At 48.6% G+C, this 20651-nt stretch overlaps 1 long non-coding RNA gene across 1 annotated transcript in view; it reads right to left on the bottom strand.

Annotated features, from left to right (window-relative positions):
• The window catches only part of LOC137528603 (uncharacterized), a 59600-nt gene that overhangs the window by 2683 nt on the left and 36266 nt on the right, over nt 1–20651 (bottom strand). The window contains exon 2 of the long non-coding RNA XR_011023439.1: nt 8295–8339. This is a non-coding gene — a long non-coding RNA (uncharacterized lncRNA). The remainder of the gene's footprint in view (nt 1–8294; nt 8340–20651) is intronic.

Here is a 20651-nt window from a genome sequence, read left to right as displayed (position 1 = left end):
ATGCTTTGTACCGCCATGTAGTCATAAATGTAATAAAGATAAGAGGTTCAATAAACAGGGACCACGCGGCAACGCTAACCCAGCAGCAGCAGCAGCAGCAGCACACGTGATGGAACAGGAGGAGGCGCAGGAGGAGAAGGCCACGCTTTGTGAGACACAACAACCCAGGCCTTGCATGAGGACAAAAAGCGTGCGGATAGCATGCTTTGTACCGCCATGTAGTCATAAATGTAATAAAGATAAGAGGTTCCATAAACAGGGACCGGCAACGGTAACCCAGCAGCAGCAGCAGCAGCAGCAGCACACGTGATGGAACAGGAGGAGGCGCAGGAGGAGAAGGCCACGCTTTGTGAGACACAACAACCCAGGCCTTGCATGAGGACAAAAAGCGTGCGGATAGCATGCTTTGTACCGCCATGTAGTCATAAATGTAATAAAGATAAGAGGTTCCATAAACAGGGACCGGCAACGGTAACCCAGCAGCAGCAGCAGCAGCAGCAGCACACGTGATGGAACAGGAGGAGGCGCAGGAGGAGAAGGCCACGCTTTGTGAGACACAACAACCCAGGCCTTGCATGAGGACAAAAAGCGTGCGGATAGCATGCTTTGTACCGCCATGTAGTCATAAATGTAATAAAGATAAGAGGTTCCATAAACAGGGACCGGCAACGGTAACCCAGCAGCAGCAGCAGCAGCACACGTGATGGAACAGGAGGAGGCGCAGGAGGAGAAGGCCACGCTTTGTGAGACACAACAACCCAGGCCTTGCATGAGGACAAAAAGCGTGCGGATATAGCAGCAATGCTTTTTGCCGCCATGCAGTCATAAATGTAATACAGATGAGAGGTTCAATAAACAGGGACCGGAAACGCTAAACCATCCCAGATGTTCATCGGTCATGTTACTTGGTTGGGGTCCAGGAGTGTTGCGTAGTCGTTTCCAATCCAGGATTGATTCATTTTAATTTGAGTCAGACGGTCTGCATTTTCTGTGGAGAGGCGGATACGCCGATCTGTGATGATGCCTCCGGCAGCACTGAAACAGCGTTCCGACATAACGCTGGCTGCCGGGCAAGCCAGCACCTCTATTGCGTACATTGCCAGTTCGTGCCAGGTGTCTAGCTTCATGCCCGGTTTCAGGTCCAGCGGTGCCAGCCACAAATCCGTCTGTTCCTTTATTCCCCTCCAAATTTCCTCCCCTGTGTGCTGCTTATCCCCAAGGCAGATCAGCTTCAGCAACGCTTGCTGACGCATGCCAACAGCTGTGCTGCACTGCTTCCACGATCCTACTGCTGCTGGTGCTGGGTTAGCATTTCCGGATGAGGTACAGCTTTGAGATGCGTTGGAGGAGAAGGAGTCAGAGAGGTAGGTGCTGCTGTTGTTATCCAGCTGTTTGCGGCGTGGGCAACACCCGCGCCGTAGCAGGTGAGGAATCGCTGCCAGTGCCAGGCTCCACAAGGTTCACCCAGTGCGCGGTAAGGGAGATGTATCGACCCTGGCCGAACGCACTCGTCCAGGTGTCAGTGGTGAGGTGAACCTTGCAGGCAACGGCATTCTTCAAGCTTCGGGTTATTTAGCTGACCACGTGCTCATGCAACTCAGGCACTGCAGAGCGCGCAAAGTGGTAGCGGCTGGGAACCACGTAACGTGGGATGGCCACTGACATCATGCCCTTGAAGCTGTTTGTCTCCACCACTCGATATGGCAGCATTTCGCAGGCCAGAAGCTTGGCTATGCTGGCTGGCTGTTACTGCCACGGCCCGGGGGTCATTTGCTGGCAATTTCCTCTTGTGCTCAAACATCTCAGAGACAGACAACTCAACCGTAGCGCTGCACACCGAAGGGCTGTTGGTTGTTGTGTTTGATGAACACTGGGAGACCTCAAGAGCACTTGTCCGGAAAGTGACAGTGTCAGCATCGTCTGATGTTTGTGAATGTTGTGAACCACGCAATGGCTGGGCTACTGCTGCTGCTGAGGCGGGTCTGGTGGTGAGTCTGGTGAACCCAAGGGAGGCAGTGTTGCTGGTGGTACCCTGTCCTGCCGCGTTTGCCCACAGAGTGGGATGTTTGGATAGAATGTGGCGGCTCATGCTGGTGGTGGAGAGGTTGTTAATACTTTTCCCCCTGCTCAGGCGGGTCTTGCACACCTTGCAAATCGCCATGGTAACATCCTCAGTGCAGTCTTCAAAGAAAGCCCAGACTTTAACTGGCTGAGGACTCGGACCTCGTGCGTGATGTGCTGGTGCTGCTTAACCCACTGCTGGACGCTTAAGAGGTCATCCAAGTAATTATCTGGTCCTGTTCTTTTGGATCTGTGAGGGTTGTTGTCCTGGACAACATGGGCAGTATTGAGTGGGTTTTCTTGGGTGCTCCCCTGTGGCCTGTACGTGAACCGTCAGGGGAAACACCTCTTCCCTTGCCCCTCCCTCTTTCACCGGATTTCTTCCTCATTTCACTTATCCTTAAAGTACACGCTGACTGGCAGCAGTACAGTGGCAGTACAGAAATGCTATACAGTGGTGGGTGAGCGGTGTACCACTATTGTCAGCAGTGACACAGAGCACAATGCTATACAGTGGCGGGTGAGCGGTGTACTACTGTTCCCAGCAGACACAGAGTGGAAGTAAACACAATGCTATATAGTGTGGCTGAGCCGTGTACACAGAGTGGCATTAAACACAATGCTATATAGTCTGCTATATAGTCACCCCGAACAGGGTGATGTTCTGCAGAACCCAAACAGTGGCAAACACTGTTCGCCCAACACTACTGGGAGGGAACGCAGATTTTAGTATCTAAACACACGATACAACATGTTTTCCGGGGTCGGACTCTGAGGCACATACAGATGGTCCCGATCATCATCCTCATCATACAACTCTTCTCCTGAGTCTGACCCACCCACCACCTCTGCCACCCCAACATCCCCAGACACAGACCCCTCATCGTCCTCAACATTAACTTGGGATGCTGGCCTGAGCCAGACCTCCTCCTCCACATCAGGCCCCATCATCTCCTCAATGGCAGCCCTCATTAATCGCTCTGGCGACGGACTGATGGACACAACGTTCTCCTCCGGGGAGGGCTGCTGCTGACCACTGGCTGCTGGGGTGGATGTTATAGCTTGCGTGGGGCGTTGGCTGTTGCTGTTGTTGGGAGTGCTGCTCACAGCGGAGGTCTCTGGGGAACTCATGTTGAGCTCATATAGTGGTTGACGGTGAGTGGAGTATTACTGATCCCAGCAATATACACACTGACTGGCAGAGTACGCAATGCTATATAGTGTGGCTGAGCGGTGTACACAGAGTGGCAGTAAACACAATGCTATATAGTCTGGCTGAGCGAGCGGTGTACTACTGTTCCCAGCAGAATCAGAGTGGCAGTAAACAATGGTATATAGTCTGGCTGAGCGGTGTACACAGAGTGTCAGTAAACAATGGTATATAGTCTGGCTGAGCGAGCGGTGTACTACTGTTCCCAGCAGAATCAGAGTGGCAGTAAACAATGGTATATAGTCTGGCTGAGCGAGCGGTGTACTACTGTTCCCAGCAGAATCAGAGTGGCAGTAAACAATGGTATATAGTCTGGCTGAGCGGTGTACACAGAGTGTCAGTAAACAATGGTATATAGTCTGGCTGAGCGAGCGGTGTACTACTGTTCCCAGCAGAATCAGAGTGGCAGTAAACAATGGTATATAGTCTGGCTGAGCGGTGTACACAGAGTGTCAGTAAACAATGGTATATAGTCTGGCTGAGCGGTGTACACACAATGCTATATAGTCTGCTATATAGTGTCAGTAAACAATGGTATATAGTCTGGCTGAGCGAGCGGTGTACTACTGTTCCCAGCAGAATCAGAGTGGCAGTAAACAATGGTATATAGTCTGGCTGAGCGGTGTACACAGAGTTTCAGTAAACAATGGTATATAGTCTGGCTGAGCGGTGTACACAGAGTGTCAGTAAACAATGGTATATAGTCTGGCTGAGCGGTGTACACAGAGTGGCAGTAAACACAATGCTATATAGTCTGGCTGAGCGAGCGGTGTACTACTGTTCCCAGCAGAATCAGAGTGGCAGTAAACAATGGTATATAGTCTGGCTGAGCGGTGTACACAGAGTGTCAGTAAACAATGGTATATAGTCTGGCTGAGCGGTGTACACAGAGTGTCAGTAAACAATGGTATATAGTCTTGCTGAGCGGTGTACACAGAGTGGCAGTAAACACAATGCTATATACTCTGGCTGAGCGAGCGGTGTACTACTGTTCCCAGCAGACACAGAACAGTAAACAGAATGCTATATAGTGTGGCTGAGCGAGCGGTGTACCACTATTCCCAGCAGACACAGAACAGTAAACAGAATGCTATATAGTGTGGCTGAGCGAGCGGTGTACCACTATTCCCAGCAGACACAGAACAGTAAACAGAATGCTATATAGTGTGGCTGAGCGAGCGGTGTACCACTATTCCAAACAGACACAGAACAGTGAACAGAATGCTATATAGTGTGGCTGAGCGAGCGGTGTACCACTATTCCCAGCAGACACAGAGTGGCAGTAAACAGAATGCTATATAGTGTGGCTGAGCGAGGTACACAGAGTGGCAGTAAACAGAATGCTATATAGTGTGGCTGAGCAAGCGGTGTACTACTATTCCCAGCAGACACAGAGTGGCAGTAAACAGAATGCTATATAGTGTGGCTGAGCGAGGTACACAGAGTGGCAGTAAACAGAATGCTATATAGTGTGGCTGAGCAAGCGGTGTACTACTGTTCCCAGCAGTAGTGTTGGGCGAACAGTGTTCGCCACTGTTCGGGTTCTGCAGAACATCACCCTGTTCGGGTGATGTTCGAGTTCGGCCGAACACCTGACGGTGCTCGGCCAAACCGTTCGGCCATATGGCCGAACTAAGAGCGCATGGCCGAACGTTCCCCGAACGTTCGGCTAGCGCTGTGATTGGCCGAACGGGTCACGTGGTTCGGACCCGAACGCGCTCTGATTGGCCGAACTGTCACGTGGTTCGGGTAAATAAATACCCGAACCACGTCATATCTCCGCCATTTGTCTGTGGGTTTAGCTTTGGGTAGGCAGGCAGGGTAGTTCGCGCTCCAGCCACGCTAGCCAGGGTCCCCCCCAGTCATTGTGTGTCGCTGCTGGGAACAGTAGTACACCGCTCGTTCAGCCACACTATATAGCATTCTGTGTACTGTTCTGTGTCTGCTGGGAACAGTAGTACACCGCTCGTTCAGCCACACTATATAGCATTCTGTGTACTGTTCTGTGTCTGCTGGGAACAGTAGTACACCGCTCGTTCAGCCACACTATATAGCATTCTGTGTACTGTTCTGTGTCTGCTGGGAACAGTAGTACACCGCTCGTTCAGCCACACTATATAGCATTCTGTGTACTGTTCTGTGTCTGCTGGGAATAGTGGTACACCGCTCGTTCAGCCACACTATATAGCATTCTGTGTACTGTTCTGTGTCTGCTGGGAACAGTAGTACACCGCTCGTTCAGCCACACTATATAGCATTCTGTGTACTGTTCTGTGTCTGCTGGGAATAGTGGTACACCGCTCGTTCAGCCACACTATATAGCATTCTGTGTACTGTTCTGTGTCTGCTGGGAATAGTGGTACACCGCTCACCCGTCACTGTATAGCATTGTGCTCTGTGTCGCTGCTGGGAATAGTGGTACACCGCTCACCCGTCACTGTATAGCATTGTGCTCTGTGTCGCTGCTGGGAATAGTGGTACTGTATAGCATTTCTGTACTGCCACTGTACTGCTGCCAGTCAGCGTGTACTGTAAGGATAAGTGAAATGAGGAAGAAATCCGGTGAAAGAGGGAGGGGCAAGGGAAGAGGTGTTTCCCCTGACGGTTCACGTACAGGCCACAGGGGAGCACCCAAGAAAACCCACTCAATACCGCCCATGTTGTCCAGGACAACAACCCTCACAAATCCAAAAGAACAGGACCAGATAATTACTTGGATGACCTCTCATGACTGCATGGCGGTACAAAGCCTGCTATCCGCACGCTTCTTGCCCTCATGCAAGGCCTGGGTTGTTGTGTCTCACAAAGCGTGGCCTTCTCCTCCTGCGCCTCCTCCTGTTCCATCACGTCTGCTGCTGCTGGGTTAGCGTTGCCGTGTGGTCCCTGTTTATTGAACCACTTATCTTTATTACATTTATGACTGCATGGCGGTACAAAGCATGCTATCCGCACGCTTCTTGCCCTCATGCAAGGCCTGGGTTGTTGTGTCTCACAAAGCGTGGCCTTCTCCTCCTGCGCCTGCTCCTGTTCCATCACGTCTGCTGCTGCTGGGTTAGCGTTGCCGCGTGGTCCCTGTTTATTGAACCACTTATCTTTATTACATTTATGACTGCATGGCGGTACAAAGCCTGCTATCCGCACGCTTCTTGCCCTCATGCAAGGCCGGGGTTGTTGTGTCTCACAAAGCGTGGCCTTCTTCTCCTCCTGCGCCACCCTCCTCCTGTTCCATCACGTGTGCTGCTGCTGGGTTAGCGTTACCGGTCCCTTTTCCTGGAACCTCTTATATGTATTACATTTATGACTGCATGCCGACAAAAAACATGTTACCTGTGCAAAGAAAACAGACATTTCCCGCATTTAAAAGACAGTTTTCCCTTTGAAACTTTAAAATCGATTTTCTCAAAAACTATAAGCTCTTTTTGCTAATTTTTTTTTCCTCTTGTACCCACTCCCAAGGTGCACATACCCTGTAAATTTGGGGTATGTAGCATGTAAGGAGGCTTTACAAACCACAAAAGTTCGGGTCCCCATTGACTTCCATTATGTTCGGAGTTCGGGTCGAACACCCGAACATCGCGGCCATGTTCGGCCTGTTCGGCCCGAACCCGAACATCTAGATGTTCGCCCAACACTACATGCTGCACAGGCCCAGTATGGTCTGTGCCTGTGCCGTGTGCTCCTGGTGCCATCAGGGAAGCGAGGACACGGCAACGCAGGCGTAGTGTTGGGCGAACACCTGGATGTTCGGGTTCGGGAACGTTCGCCGAACATGGCCGCGATGTTCGGCATGTTCGGGCCGAACCCCGAACTCCCCGAACATCCCGCTTTTGGGGGCCCTATGGGGTTGCAGGCATAAGGGGGGAGCATGCCCCGATCGCGGGGGGGTCGGAAATTCCCCCCACCCCCTCCGCTAGCGCTCCCCCCTCTGCCCGCTTCCCCATACAAAAGTTTAAGGAAAGTAAAATAATACCGGTGGTAGTGGCTGGCAGTGGCACTGTGAAGTGAGTCAGGAGGAGGAGTCCGGAGAGTGACGCATTGAGGGAGGCCGGGCAGCGGGCGGTTCAGCGGTAGTACCCTTGTGGTACTTCCGCCCTTTCTCTGACCTCACGTCCTCTGCATACGAGGGTACGCGTCACGCGTACCCTCGTATGCGTCATCACGCATAAGGAAGGGCGGTCAGAGACAGGGCGGAAGTACCACAAGGGTACTACCGCTGAACCGCCCGCTGCCCGGCCTCCCTCAACGCGTCACTCTCCGGACTCCTCCTCCTGACTCACTTCACAGTGCCACTGCCAGCCACTACCACCGGTATTATTTTACTTTCCTTAAACTTTTGTATGGGGAAGCGGGCAGAGGGGGGAGCGCTAGCGGAGGGGGTGGGGGGAATTTCCGACCCCCCCCCCCCCCCCCCCCGCGATCGTGGCATGCTCCCGAACAGTTTGGCCGAACACCACCAGGTGTTCGGCCGAACTCGAACATCACCCGAACAGGGTGATGTTCTGCAGAACCCAAACAGTGGCGAACACTGTTCGCCCAACACTACGCAGGCGCAGTGGTTTTCAGACTTTAAAGTCTGAAATTCCAGAAGTGAACCGGAGGTGGGGCCGGAGCATTTGGGAGTGGCTGCGCGGGCGCAGGATGTTTGCAGGGGACCATTAGAAGCCCCGGGTAAGTTCAACTCATTTTCCCCTGACCCCCTACAGTATCCCTTTAAGTCAAAGTTTGCCAGGGGTATGAATAATTATGGGCAACACTATATCTACTGATGTTATTTTGAGAGGACAGGCCAGTAATGTTACTTAGAGGGCCTGTGCATATGATAATGGAACTGGTGTGATTTATTTGTCGCTTGTTGTTTTTATTATTGGTCATTTACAAGTAATAATATTACAAAAACATTGTTGATTTTGTTTGGTAATATTTTGTTAAAGTTTAAACCTTTTATATTGACTTTAAGAAATAACAGCAGCACATATCATACAAGAAATTAAGAATCACACTGAATGTTGTCATCATAACTTACCCAGATTCTCTATTTCCTCTTCTATACTTGTCTGGCTGCTTTGAACTGGTATGAAAAAGAAGAATATAATCTGTGAACTTTGAATCTCACCTGAAGCATCCTAAAAATAAAAGTAAGATACTTACCTTAGTGGTGGGAAGATGTGGACGGTGCAGAGATGTCCCTGATCCCCCCCCCACACCCCCCACACCCCCACCATTCCAGTGCTGGCTCCAGCTAAACTAGACCCAAGCCATTGGAATAAGTCTTCTCTGGGCTGCGGACAAGTGCATCCCAACCAGCAAGGTCTGCATATGCCCAGAAGAATGAAGTGCTCACGGGTGGAGGGGAACAGCAGGGGACAAGCGGCATCGTTCAGACATTACTCATACACACATGGCTCAGGCTCACATATGCTGAATGGCCAGGACAAGTGTGCCCCCTGTACAATATCAGCCCACATAGTCCTTAACTACTTCACGCTACAGGCTATTTTACCATTACCACCAAGAGACATTTTTCCCTGTCAGAGCTCCTCCCATTCATTTGGCAATATCTTTATCACTGCATATCACACATAAAGGATGTATATCTTGTTTGTTTGGGGGGGTTTTACACAAATTGGGCTTTTTGTGGGCGATGCTTGTTTTCAGTAATTACTTTATTTTCCCTTCATTTTGGGAAAAAAAACGTTTTAGCCATTTATTTAGGAAAGGGTTCATTACAGTAAGAGTGATTAAGATGTGGAATGCATTGCCACAGGAAGTCGTTATGGCAAACTCTATACCTGCATTTAAAGGGGGCTTAGATGCTTTCCTTGCGTTGAAAGACATCCATGGCTACAATTTCTAGGTAATGCCTAATGATGTTGATCCAGGGATTTTATCTGATTGCCATCTGGAGTCGGGAAGGAATTTTTCCCTTTTGGGGCTAATTGGACCATGCCTTGTAAGGGTTTTTTTCGCCTTCCTTTGGATCAACAGGGATATGTGAGGGAGCAGGCTGGAGTTGTACTTTGTACTGGTTGAACTCGATGGACATATGTCTTTTTTCAACCAAAATAACTATGTAACTATGTAACTATAGAATAAATAAAAAATACACTATTTCTCCAATTCCACCGCTTTGGTTATTACAACATTTTAATTATGTCCCAAGTACAATGTATGGCCACGGTATATAATTTGGAAATAAAGGTGTATATTTTCTGTATTTTTTTTTGTTTTGTACCCATCAATAAATACAAGTACACAGTTGATAAAATAACAGTAATATACCCTCTTTACATATATATTTAGAAAGTTCAGACTCTAAAGAGACTATTTGTTTTGTTTATTTGTTTGTTTGTTTATTTGTTTTAATTGTCACTTTTTTAGGTGTTTATGTTTTGTAAGTAGGGGGTATTAATAAGGTTTTAATAATTATTTTATTTTAATTTACTTTTTACTTTAATTATACTTTTTGGCCACTAGATGGGGATAAACACTCCCCTGGAAGGTACCAGGAAGTTTTTTACTATGAGTTTTACTTTCACTTTGATGAATATACATGCCTCGTGATTTGAGGTGTGTTCATTTATTATCGCCACTTCAATTTTCTCGGGGGAACGCTTGTTCCCTTTTATCAATCCTCCCTCTGTCATGGCTGCCGGGTACGAGCGGCAGGCATGTGCACGTGTGCGCTTCCCTGCCGCGAAATGGCAGGGCGTGCATGTATGTCCAGTTTGTGTGAAGAAGTTAATATCAAGTATTGTTGATACGTGTCAAATGTATCTAACCCGAGGTAAAAATAAACTTTTGAGATAAACTATTGTATTTATCCTCCTACTCCTAAAAATAGATATTTCATGATATCCCATGGTTTTATTTTATATTTCAACATTTACAAAGTAGATGTTTTATTGTCTCTGCTCAATTGCAACCTATTAAGAGACCCAGAGTTAAAATACATAAACTATTGACCTCTACCTCCCCTGCGTCAGAGAGCTGGGTTTGCGTCAGAGATCTTGGGTTCCAGCAGGACGATGACCCCTAACATACTGTGTGTCAAAAGAACTCAGAAACAGATGGCAACAAAGCACTGGAGAGTTCTGAAGTGGCCAGCAATAAGTACAGATCTAAATCCCACTGAACACCTGTGGAGAGATCTTAAAATTGCTGTTGGGAAAAGGCGCACTTCCAATCAGAGAGACCTGGAGCAGTTTGCAAAGGAAGAGTGGTCCAAAATTCCAGGTGAGAGGTATAAGAAGCTTATTGATAGTTATAGAAAGCAACTGATTTCAGTTATTTATATTAAGGGTGTGCAACCAAATATTAGCCAACACACACCAGATCCACAAAAAAAGGCGGATGGACCCCTGCCGCTGGAAAAAATCCTACCCTGGACAAATACATCAACAAATTTAGACGCCAAATCTCTGACAGGGTTCTGAATAAAAGAAAAACACTGGCTCATAACATAACATTGCAAGAGCAACAAGCTATCACATCCCTTAAGGAGAATAAGGACATTATTATTAAGCCAGCGGATAAAGGGGGTGCCATAGTCATCATGAACACCGGTGACTATATCCAGGAGGCACAAAGACAGTTGTCTAACACCATGCACTATGCCAAATTACAGGAGGACCCAACAAAAAGGTACAGGATGGCACTCAATAGGATGGTAAAGAAATTGCCCGTAAACACCAGGCTTCATGTACAGACTCTTATCCCGGAAAAGCCGAGAACCGCCTGCTTTTACATGCTTCCCAAAGTCCACAAAGAGGGGAACCCAGGCAGGCCCATAATCTCAGGGAATGGAACGCTCACAGAGAATATCTCAGGGTGGTTGGAAAACATTTTGAAGCCTCTAGTCTGTAAAAGACCCAGCTACATACAGGATACTACACACCTCCTGAACCAACTGGCAGCCATTGGCCCAGTGCCTGAAGGCACCATTCTTGCCACTATGGATGTAGAGTCTCTGTACACCAACATTCCCCACAATGATGGAATTGCGGCCTGTCGCAAATATCTTCAAGGTTTGGGCACACCTATAAACTCAATTGCTGGACTGATGAGATTCGTTCTCACCCACAATTATTTCACTTTTGGGGAGGACCTCTATTTGCAGCAAATGGGAGTGGCAATGGGCTCACGGTTTGCACCGCAGTACGCAAATCTCTTCATGGCAAAGATTGAAGAAGAATACCTGAATACTTGTCATATAAAACCCATGGCCTACTTCCGTTTTATCGACGACATCTTGATCATCTGGTCTGCAAGTGAGGAGGATCTTGTCCAATTTCACAGGAACTTCAATGCTTTCCATCCCACAATCAAACTGAAATTGAGCTACTCTCACAAGGAGATTAACTTTCTTGACACCACCATATACATCAGAGAGAACAGCTTACAAACGTCCATGTACCACAAACCGACGGATCGTCCCACATACCTCAGGTATGACAGTTTCCACCCCAAACATATAAAGAATTCCATAATTTACAGCCAGGCAATAAGATGCAATCGGATCTGTTCTGACAAGGATGACAAAGGCAAACACCTGGGTTACCTGAAGAAGAATTTCATAAAACAGGGATACAATCCTCTAATGGCTGAGACCCAAATCAGGAAAGCTAACAACATCCCTAGGACTCAGCTCCTGGAGTACAAGCAGAGCCAGGAAGAGAGCCGTGTCCCACTGGTAGTAACTAGTGTTGGGCGAACAGTGTTCGCCACTGTTCGGGTTCTGCAGAACATCACCCTGTTCGGGTGATGTTCGAGTTCGGCCGAACACCTGACGGTGCTCGGCCAAACCGTTCGGCCATATGGCCGAACTAAGAGCGCATGGCCGAACGTTCCCCGAACGTTCGGCTAGCGCTGTGATTGGCCGAACGGGTCACGTGGTTCGGACCCGAACGCGCTCTGATTGGCCGAACGGTCACGTGGTTCGGGTAAATAAATACCCGAACCACGTCATATCTCCGCCATTTGTCTGTGGGTTTAGCTTTGGGTAGGCAGGCAGGGTAGTTCGCGCTCCAGCCACGCTAGCCAGGGTCCCCCCTGTCATTGTGTCACTGCTGGGAACAGTAGTACACCGCTTGCTCAGCCACACTATATAGCATTCTGTTTACTGCCACTCTGTGTACCTCGCTCAGCCACACTATATAGCATTCTGTTTACTGCCACTCTGTGTCTGCTGGGAATAGTAGTACACCGCTTGCTCAGCCACACCATATAGCATTCTGTTTACTGCCACTCTGTGTACCTCGCTCAGCCACACTATATAGCATTCTGTTTACTGCCACTCTGTGTCTGCTGGGAATAGTGGTACACCGCTCGCTCAGCCACACTATATAGCATTCTGTTCACTGTTCTGTGTCTGCTTGGAATAGTGGTACACCGCTCGCTCAGCCACACTATATAGCATTCTGTTTACTGTTCTGTGTCTGCTGGGAATAGTGGTACACCGCTCGCTCAGCCACACTATATAGCATTCTGTTTACTGTTCTGTGTCTGCTGGGAATAGTGGTACACCGCTCGCTCAGCCACACTATATAGCATTCTGTTCACTGTTCTGTGTCTGCTGGGAATAGTGGTACACCGCTCGCTCAGCCACACTATATAGCATTCTGTTCACTGTTCTGTGTCTGCTGGGAATAGTGGTACACCGCTCGCTCAGCCACACTATATAGCATTCTGTTCACTGTTCTGTGTCTGCTGGGAATAGTGGTACACCGCTCGCTCAGCCACACTATATAGCATTCTGTTTACTGTTCTGTGTCTGCTGGGAATAGTGGTACACCGCTCGCTCAGCCACACTATATAGCATTCTGTTTACTGTTCTGTGTCTGCTGGGAATAGTGGTACACCGCTCGCTCAGCCACACTATATAGCATTCTGTTTACTGTTCTGTGTCTGCTGGGAACAGTAGTACACCGCTCGCTCAGCCAGAGTATATAGCATTGTGTTTACTGCCACTCTGTGTACACCGCTCAGCCAGACTATATACCATTGTTTACTGACACTCTGTGTACACCGCTCAGCCAGACTATATACCATTGTTTACTGACACTCTGTGTACACCGCTCAGCCAGACTATATACCATTGTTTACTGCCACTCTGATTCTGCTGGGAACAGTAGTACACCGCTCGCTCAGCCAGACTATATAGCATTGTGTTTACTGCCACTCTGTGTACACCGCTCAGCCAGACTATATACCATTGTTTACTGACACTCTGTGTACACCGCTCAGCCAGACTATATACCATTGTTTACTGAAACTCTGTGTACACCGCTCAGCCAGACTATATACCATTGTTTACTGCCACTCTGATTCTGCTGGGAACAGTAGTACACCGCTCGCTCAGCCAGACTATATACCATTGTTTACTGACACTATATAGCAGACTATATAGCATTGTGTGTACACCGCTCAGCCAGACTATATACCATTGTTTACTGACACTCTGTGTACACCGCTCAGCCAGACTATATACCATTGTTTACTGCCACTCTGATTCTGCTGGGAACAGTAGTACACCGCTCGCTCAGCCAGACTATATACCATTGTTTACTGACACTCTGTGTACACCGCTCAGCCAGACTATATACCATTGTTTACTGCCACTCTGATTCTGCTGGGAACAGTAGTACACCGCTCGCTCAGCCAGACTATATACCATTGTTTACTGACACTATATAGCAGACTATATAGCATTGTGTGTACACCGCTCAGCCAGACTATATACCATTGTTTACTGACACTCTGTGTACACCGCTCAGCCAGACTATATACCATTGTTTACTGCCACTCTGATTCTGCTGGGAACAGTAGTACACCGCTCACTCAGCCAGACTATATACCATTGTTTACTGACACTCTGTGTACACCGCTCAGCCAGACTATATACCATTGTTTACTGCCACTCTGATTCTGCTGGGAACAGTAGTACACCGCTCGCTCAGCCAGACTATATAGCATTGTGTTTACTGCCACTCTGTGTACACCGCTCAGCCACACTATATAGCATTGCGTACTCTGCCAGTCAGTGTGTATATTGCTGGGATCAGTAATACTCCACTCACCGTCAACCACTATATGAGCTCAACATGAGTTCCCCAGAGACCTCCGCTGTGAGCAGCACTCCCAACAACAGCAACAGCCAACGCCCCACGCAAGCTATAACATCCACCCCAGCAGCCAGTGGTCAGCAGCAGCCCTCCCCGGAGGAGAACGTTGTGTCCATCAGTCCGTCGCCAGAGCGATTAATGAGGGCTGCCATTGAGGAGATGATGGGGCCTGATGTGGAGGAGGAGGTCTGGCTCAGGCCAGCATCCCAAGTTAATGTTGAGGACGATGAGGGGTCTGTGTCTGGGGATGTTGGGGTGGCAGAGGTGGTGGGTGGGTCAGACTCAGGAGAAGAGTTGTATGATGAGGATGATGATCGGGACCATCTGTATGTGCCTCAGAGTCCGACCCCGGAAAACATGTTGTATCATGTGTTTAGGTACTAAAATCTGCGTTCCCTCCCAGTAGTGTTGGGCGAACAGTGTTTGCCACTGTTCGGGTTCTGCAGAACATCACCCTGTTCGGGGTGACTATATAGCAGACTATATAGCATTGTGTTTAATGCCACTCTGTGTACACGGCTCAGCCACACTATATAGCATTGTGTTTACTTCCACTCTGTGTCTGCTGGGAACAGTAGTACACCGCTCACCCGCCACTGTATAGCATTGTGCTCTGTGTCACTGCTGACAATAGTGGTACACCGCTCACCCACCACTGTATAGCATTTCTGTACTGCCACTGTACTGCTGCCAGTCAGCGTGTACTTTAAGGATAAGTGAAATGAGGAAGAAATCCGGTGAAAGAGGGAGGGGCAAGGGAAGAGGTGTTTCCCCTGACGGTTCACGTACAGGCCACAGGGGAGCACCCAAGAAAACCCACTCAATACTGCCCATGTTGTCCAGGACAACAACCCTCACAGATCCAAAAGAACAGGACCAGATAATTACTTGGATGACCTCTCAAGCGTCCAGCAGTGGGTTAAGCAGCACCAGCACATCACGCACGAGGTCCGAGTCCTCAGCCAGTTAAAGTCTGGGCTTTCTTTGAAGACTGCACTGAGGATGTTACCATGGCGATTTGCAAGGTGTGCAAGACCCGCCTGAGCAGGGGGAAAAGTATTAACAACCTCTCCACCACCAGCATGAGCCGCCACATTCTATCCAAACATCCCACTCTGTGGGCAAACGCGGCAGGACAGGGTACCACTAGTGTTGGGCGAACAGTGTTCGCCACTGTTCGGGTTCTGCAGAACATCACCCTGTTCGGGTGATGTTCGAGTTCGGCCGAACACCTCATGGTGTTCGGCCTTTTAAGTTCGGGTTCGCCCCGAACTTCTGTATGCCCCCGAACAGGGCCGAACAGGGCCCCTGTTCGGGCGAACAGGGCCCTGTTCGGCCGAACAGGCCGCAATACGGCCCCCCTATGGGGTCGCAGGCATAAGGGGGGAGCATGCCCCGATCGCGGGGGGGTCGGAAATTCCCCCCACCCCCTCCGCTAGCGCTCCCCCCTCTGCCCGCTTCCCCATTCAAAAGTTTCAAGAAGTACCTGTATAGCGGATGGCCTGGCAGTGGGCGGCACTGTGGAGTGAGGAGGAGGAGGAGTCCGGAGAGTGACGAGTTGAGGGAGGCCGGGCAGCGGGCGTGAGGTCAGAGAAAGGGCGGAAGTTCCGCCCTTTCTCTGACCTCACGCCCGCTGCCCGGCCTCCCTCAACTCGTCACTCTCTGGACTCCTCCTCCTCCTCACTCCACAGTGCCGCCCACTGCCAGGCCATCCGCTATACAGGTACTTCTTGAAACTTTTGAATGGGGAAGCGGGCAGAGGGGGGAGCGCTAGCGGAGGGGGTGGGGGGAATTTCCGACCCCCCCCGCGATCGGGGCATGCTCCCCCCTTATGCCTGCGACCCCATAGGGCCCCCAAAATAGGGATGTTCGGGAAGTTCGGGGTTCGGCCCGAACATGCCGAACATCTCGGCCATGTTCGGCGAACTTTCCCGAACCCGAACATCCAGGTGTTCGCCCATCACTAGGTACCACCAGCAACACTGCCTCCCTTGGGTTCACCAGACTCACCACCAGACCCGCCTCAGCAGCAGCAGTAGCCCAGCCATTGCGTGGTTCACAACATTCACAAACATCAGACGATGCTGACACTGTCACTTTCCGGACTAGTGCTCTTGAGGTCTCCCAGTGTTCATCAAACACAACAACCAACAGCCCTTCGGTGTGCAGCGCTACGGTTGAGTTGTCTGTCTCTGAGATGTTTGAGCACAAGAGGAAATTGCCAGCAAATGACCCCCGGGCCGTGGCAGTAACAGCCAGCCAGCATAGCCAAGCTTCTGGCCTGCGAAATGCTGCCATATCGAGTGGTGGAGACAAACAGCTTCAAGGGCATGATGTCAGTGGCCATCCCACGTTACGTGGTTCCCAGCCGCTACCACTTTGCGCGCTCTGCAGTGCCTGAGTTGCATGAGCACGTGGTCAGCTAAATAACCCGAAGCTTGAAGAATGCCGTTGCCTGCAAGGTTCACCTCACCACTGACACCTGGACGAGTGCGTTCGGCCAGGGTCGATACATCTCCCTTACCGCGCACTGGGTGAACCTTGTGGAGCCTGGCAGCGATTCCTCACCTGCTACGGCGCGGGTGTTGCCCACGCCGCAAACAGCTGGATAACAACAGCAGCACCTACCTCTCTGACTCCTTCTCCTCCAACGCATCTCAAAGCTGTACCTCATCCGGAAATGCTAACCCAGCACCAGCAGCAGTAGGATCGTGGAAGCAGTGCAGCACAGCTGTTGGCATGCGTCAGCAAGCGTTGCTGAAGCTGATCTGCCTTGGGGATAAGCAGCACACAGGGGAGGAAATTTGGAGGGGAATAAAGGAACAGACGGATTTGTGGCTGGCACCGCTGGACCTGAAACCGGGCATGAAGCTAGACACCTGGCACGAACTGGCAATGTACGCAATAGAGGTGCTGGCTTGCCCGGCAGCCAGCGTTATGTCGGAACGCTGTTTCAGTGCTGCCGGAGGCATCATCACAGATCGGCGTATCCGCCTCTCCACAGAAAATGCAGACCGTCTGACTCAAATTAAAATGAATCAATCCTGGATTGGAAACGACTACGCAACACTCCTGGACCCCAACCAAGTAACATGACCGATGAACATCTGGGATGGTTTAGCGTTTCCGGTCCCTGTTTATTGAACCTCTCATCTGTATTACATTTATGACTGCATGGCGGCAAAAAGCATTGCTGCTATATCCGCACGCTTTTTGTCCTCATGCAAGGCCTGGGTTGTTGTGTCTCACAAAGCGTGGCCTTCTCCTCCTGCGCCTCCTCCTGTTCCATCACGTGTGCTGCTGCTGCTGCTGCTGCTGCTGGGTTACCGTTGCCGGTCCCTGTTTATGGAACCTCTTATCTTTATTACATTTATGACTACATGGCGGTACAAAGCATGCTATCCGCACGCTTTTTGTCCTCATGCAAGGCCTGGGTTGTTGTGTCTCACAAAGCGTGGCCTTCTCCTCCTGCGCCTCCTCCTGTTCCATCACGTGTGCTGCTGCTGCTGCTGCTGCTGGGTTAGCGTTGCCGCGTGGTCCCTGTTTATTGAACCTCTTATCTTTATTACATTTATGACTACATGGCGGTACAAAGCATGCTATCCGCACGCTTTTTGTCCTCATGCAAGGCCTGGGTTGTTGTGTCTCACAAAGCGTGGCCTTCTCCTCCTGCGCCTCCTCCTGTTCCATCACGTGTGCTGCTGCTGGGTTAGCGTTGCCGCGTGGTCCCTGTTTATTGAACCACTTATCTTTATTACATTTATTACTGCATGGTGGTACAAAGCATGCTATCCGCACGCTTCTTGTCCTCATGCAAGGCCTGGGTTGTTGTGTCTCAAAGCGTGGCCTTCTCCTCCTGCGCCACCCTCCTCCTGTTCCATCACGTGTGCTGCTGCTGGGTTAGCATTACCGGTCCCTTTTCCTGGAACCTCTTATATGTATTACATTTATGACTGCATGCCGACAAAAAGCATGTTACCTGTGCAAAGAAAACAGACATTTCCCGCATTTAAAAGACAGTTTTCCCTTTGAAACTTTAAAATCGATTTTCTCAAAAACTATAAGCTCTTTTTGCTAAATTTTTTTTTCCTCTTGTACCCACTCCCAAGGTGCACATACCCTGTAAATTTGGGGTATGTAGCATGTAAGGAGGCTTTACAAACCACAAAAGTTCGGGTCCCCATTGACTTCCATTATGTTCGGAGTTCGGGTCGAACACCCGAACATCGCGGCCATGTTCGGCCTGTTCGGCCCGAACCCGAACATCTAGATGTTCGCCCAACACTAGTAGTAACCTACAACCCACGCTTGGAAATCTTAAGAAAGATTGCAAAAGAACTTCACCCTGTTCTACACAAGGATCAGAGACTGAAAAAGATATTCCCTGAACCTCCCCTCCTTGCGTTCCGACAGCCACCCAATCTTAAGCAGATGATAGTGAGGAGTGCCTTAAATAGGCAAGAACAGAATGGAACATTCCCCTGCCGAGGGAAAACATGTGGGACCTGTGAATACATACATTCCACTGACAGGATACTAATACCGGGTACACAACAGGAATACAAAGTACAAGGCACCTTTTCCTGCGACTCATCTAATGTGGTATACCTGATCATGTGTGCAAAATGCCCCAAAGGAATTTATGTGGGAGAAACAAGTCAACCACTGTGGGATCGCATGACACACCACAGATCCACTATTAACAGCAGGAAAAAGGATATTACAAATTATACTGATCTCCCAATACCAACACACTTTTGTTTACCTGGACACAGTTTAAGCGATTTTCGCGTCACTGTATTAATGGGTGGCTTCAAATCGGGAAACATGAGACTAACACAAGAAACTAAGTTTATACATTGGTTCAAAACTGTACAAGATGGTTTAAACAAGGACTCTAACTTCTTGTGCTGGTACGATGGGTTTTAAATGCCACAGTTCTTTTAATTTTAATTTTTCTATCTTTTCATTCATTTTTGTGCCATATGCTGTGTAAGATGGAATTCACTGTCACTATTCATTTTATTTGCTTTCAGGTGCTGGCTTTAAATGCCACAATTCTCTTAAGCTTAGAATTAATGGTGCATGTAACCAGGCCATTTACCATTTGAATTTGGAATTTACGATGTCTCTTCATCACCAGAGTCTGCTTTATGTCATGTTGAGGATTCTATTGATCTTATCAATTTAGATAGGATGCCTGGGAAAGCCTCCTCAGTAACAGTTAATGCATCTAATTACATTTATGTTTGCTAAAGAATGTTTCTCCTCTGTATGTCAGTGTAAATAAGCTGTGTTTTTCAGTTCTGGTCAGGAACCAGTCCTACGAAGGCTTTTTATAAGTCGAAAGCTCACTGTTTATCCATCTCTAAGTTAGCCAATAAATGGTATCATCCTGATTCAAAACTTCTTGCTTTTTCAACCAAATATTAAAGAGGAACTCCAGTGAAAATAATATAATATAAAAAGCTGAATTTTTACAATAATTATGTATAAATGATTTAGTCGGTGTTTGCCAGTTGTAAAATCTTTTAAATCCCTGATTTACATTCGGACATTTATCACATGGGGATATTTTTACTGCTGGCAGGTGATGTAGCTGCTGCTTGCTTTTTTGGCAGTTGGAAACAGCTGTAAACAGCTATTTCCCACATTGCAACAAGGTTCACAGACAGGAAACTGCCAGGAGTACCATTGTCCTCAGAGTTTCTTGTGGGAGGGGTTTCGCCACAATATCAGCCATACAGCGCCCCCTGATGATCCGTTTGTGAAAAGGAATAGATTTCTCATGTAAAAGGGGGTATCAGCTACTGATTGGGATGAAGTTCAATTCTTGATTACTGTTTCTCTTTAACCACTTCACCCCAAAGACGTTTTTACCCTAACGGACAAGAGCGATTTTCACCTTTCAGTGCTCATCCCTTTCATTTGCCAATAGCTTAATCACTACTTATCACAATGACATGATCTATATCTTGTTTTTCTCACCACCAATTGGGCTTTTTGGAGTTGATATTAGTTTTCAGTAATTACTTTATTTTCTATGCATTTTAAAGGGAAAAACAAGGAAAAAATGAAAAAATACACTATTTCTCAAATTTCATCCCCTATAGTTTTAATATTAACACCGCTACTGTGCGTAAAACCCACACATTTTATCTGCCTATTTGTTCTGGTTATCAAAAGATTTTAATTATGTCCCTAGTAAGTATGGTGACAATATAGTATTTGGAAATAGTGGTGTCTTTTTTTTTTTGGTG

Source organism: Hyperolius riggenbachi, chromosome 8, assembly GCF_040937935.1.
Source record: "Hyperolius riggenbachi isolate aHypRig1 chromosome 8, aHypRig1.pri, whole genome shotgun sequence".
Classification (NCBI taxonomy): Eukaryota; Metazoa; Chordata; class Amphibia; order Anura; family Hyperoliidae; genus Hyperolius; species Hyperolius riggenbachi.
This window is presented reverse-complemented; position numbering and strand designations above follow the sequence as displayed.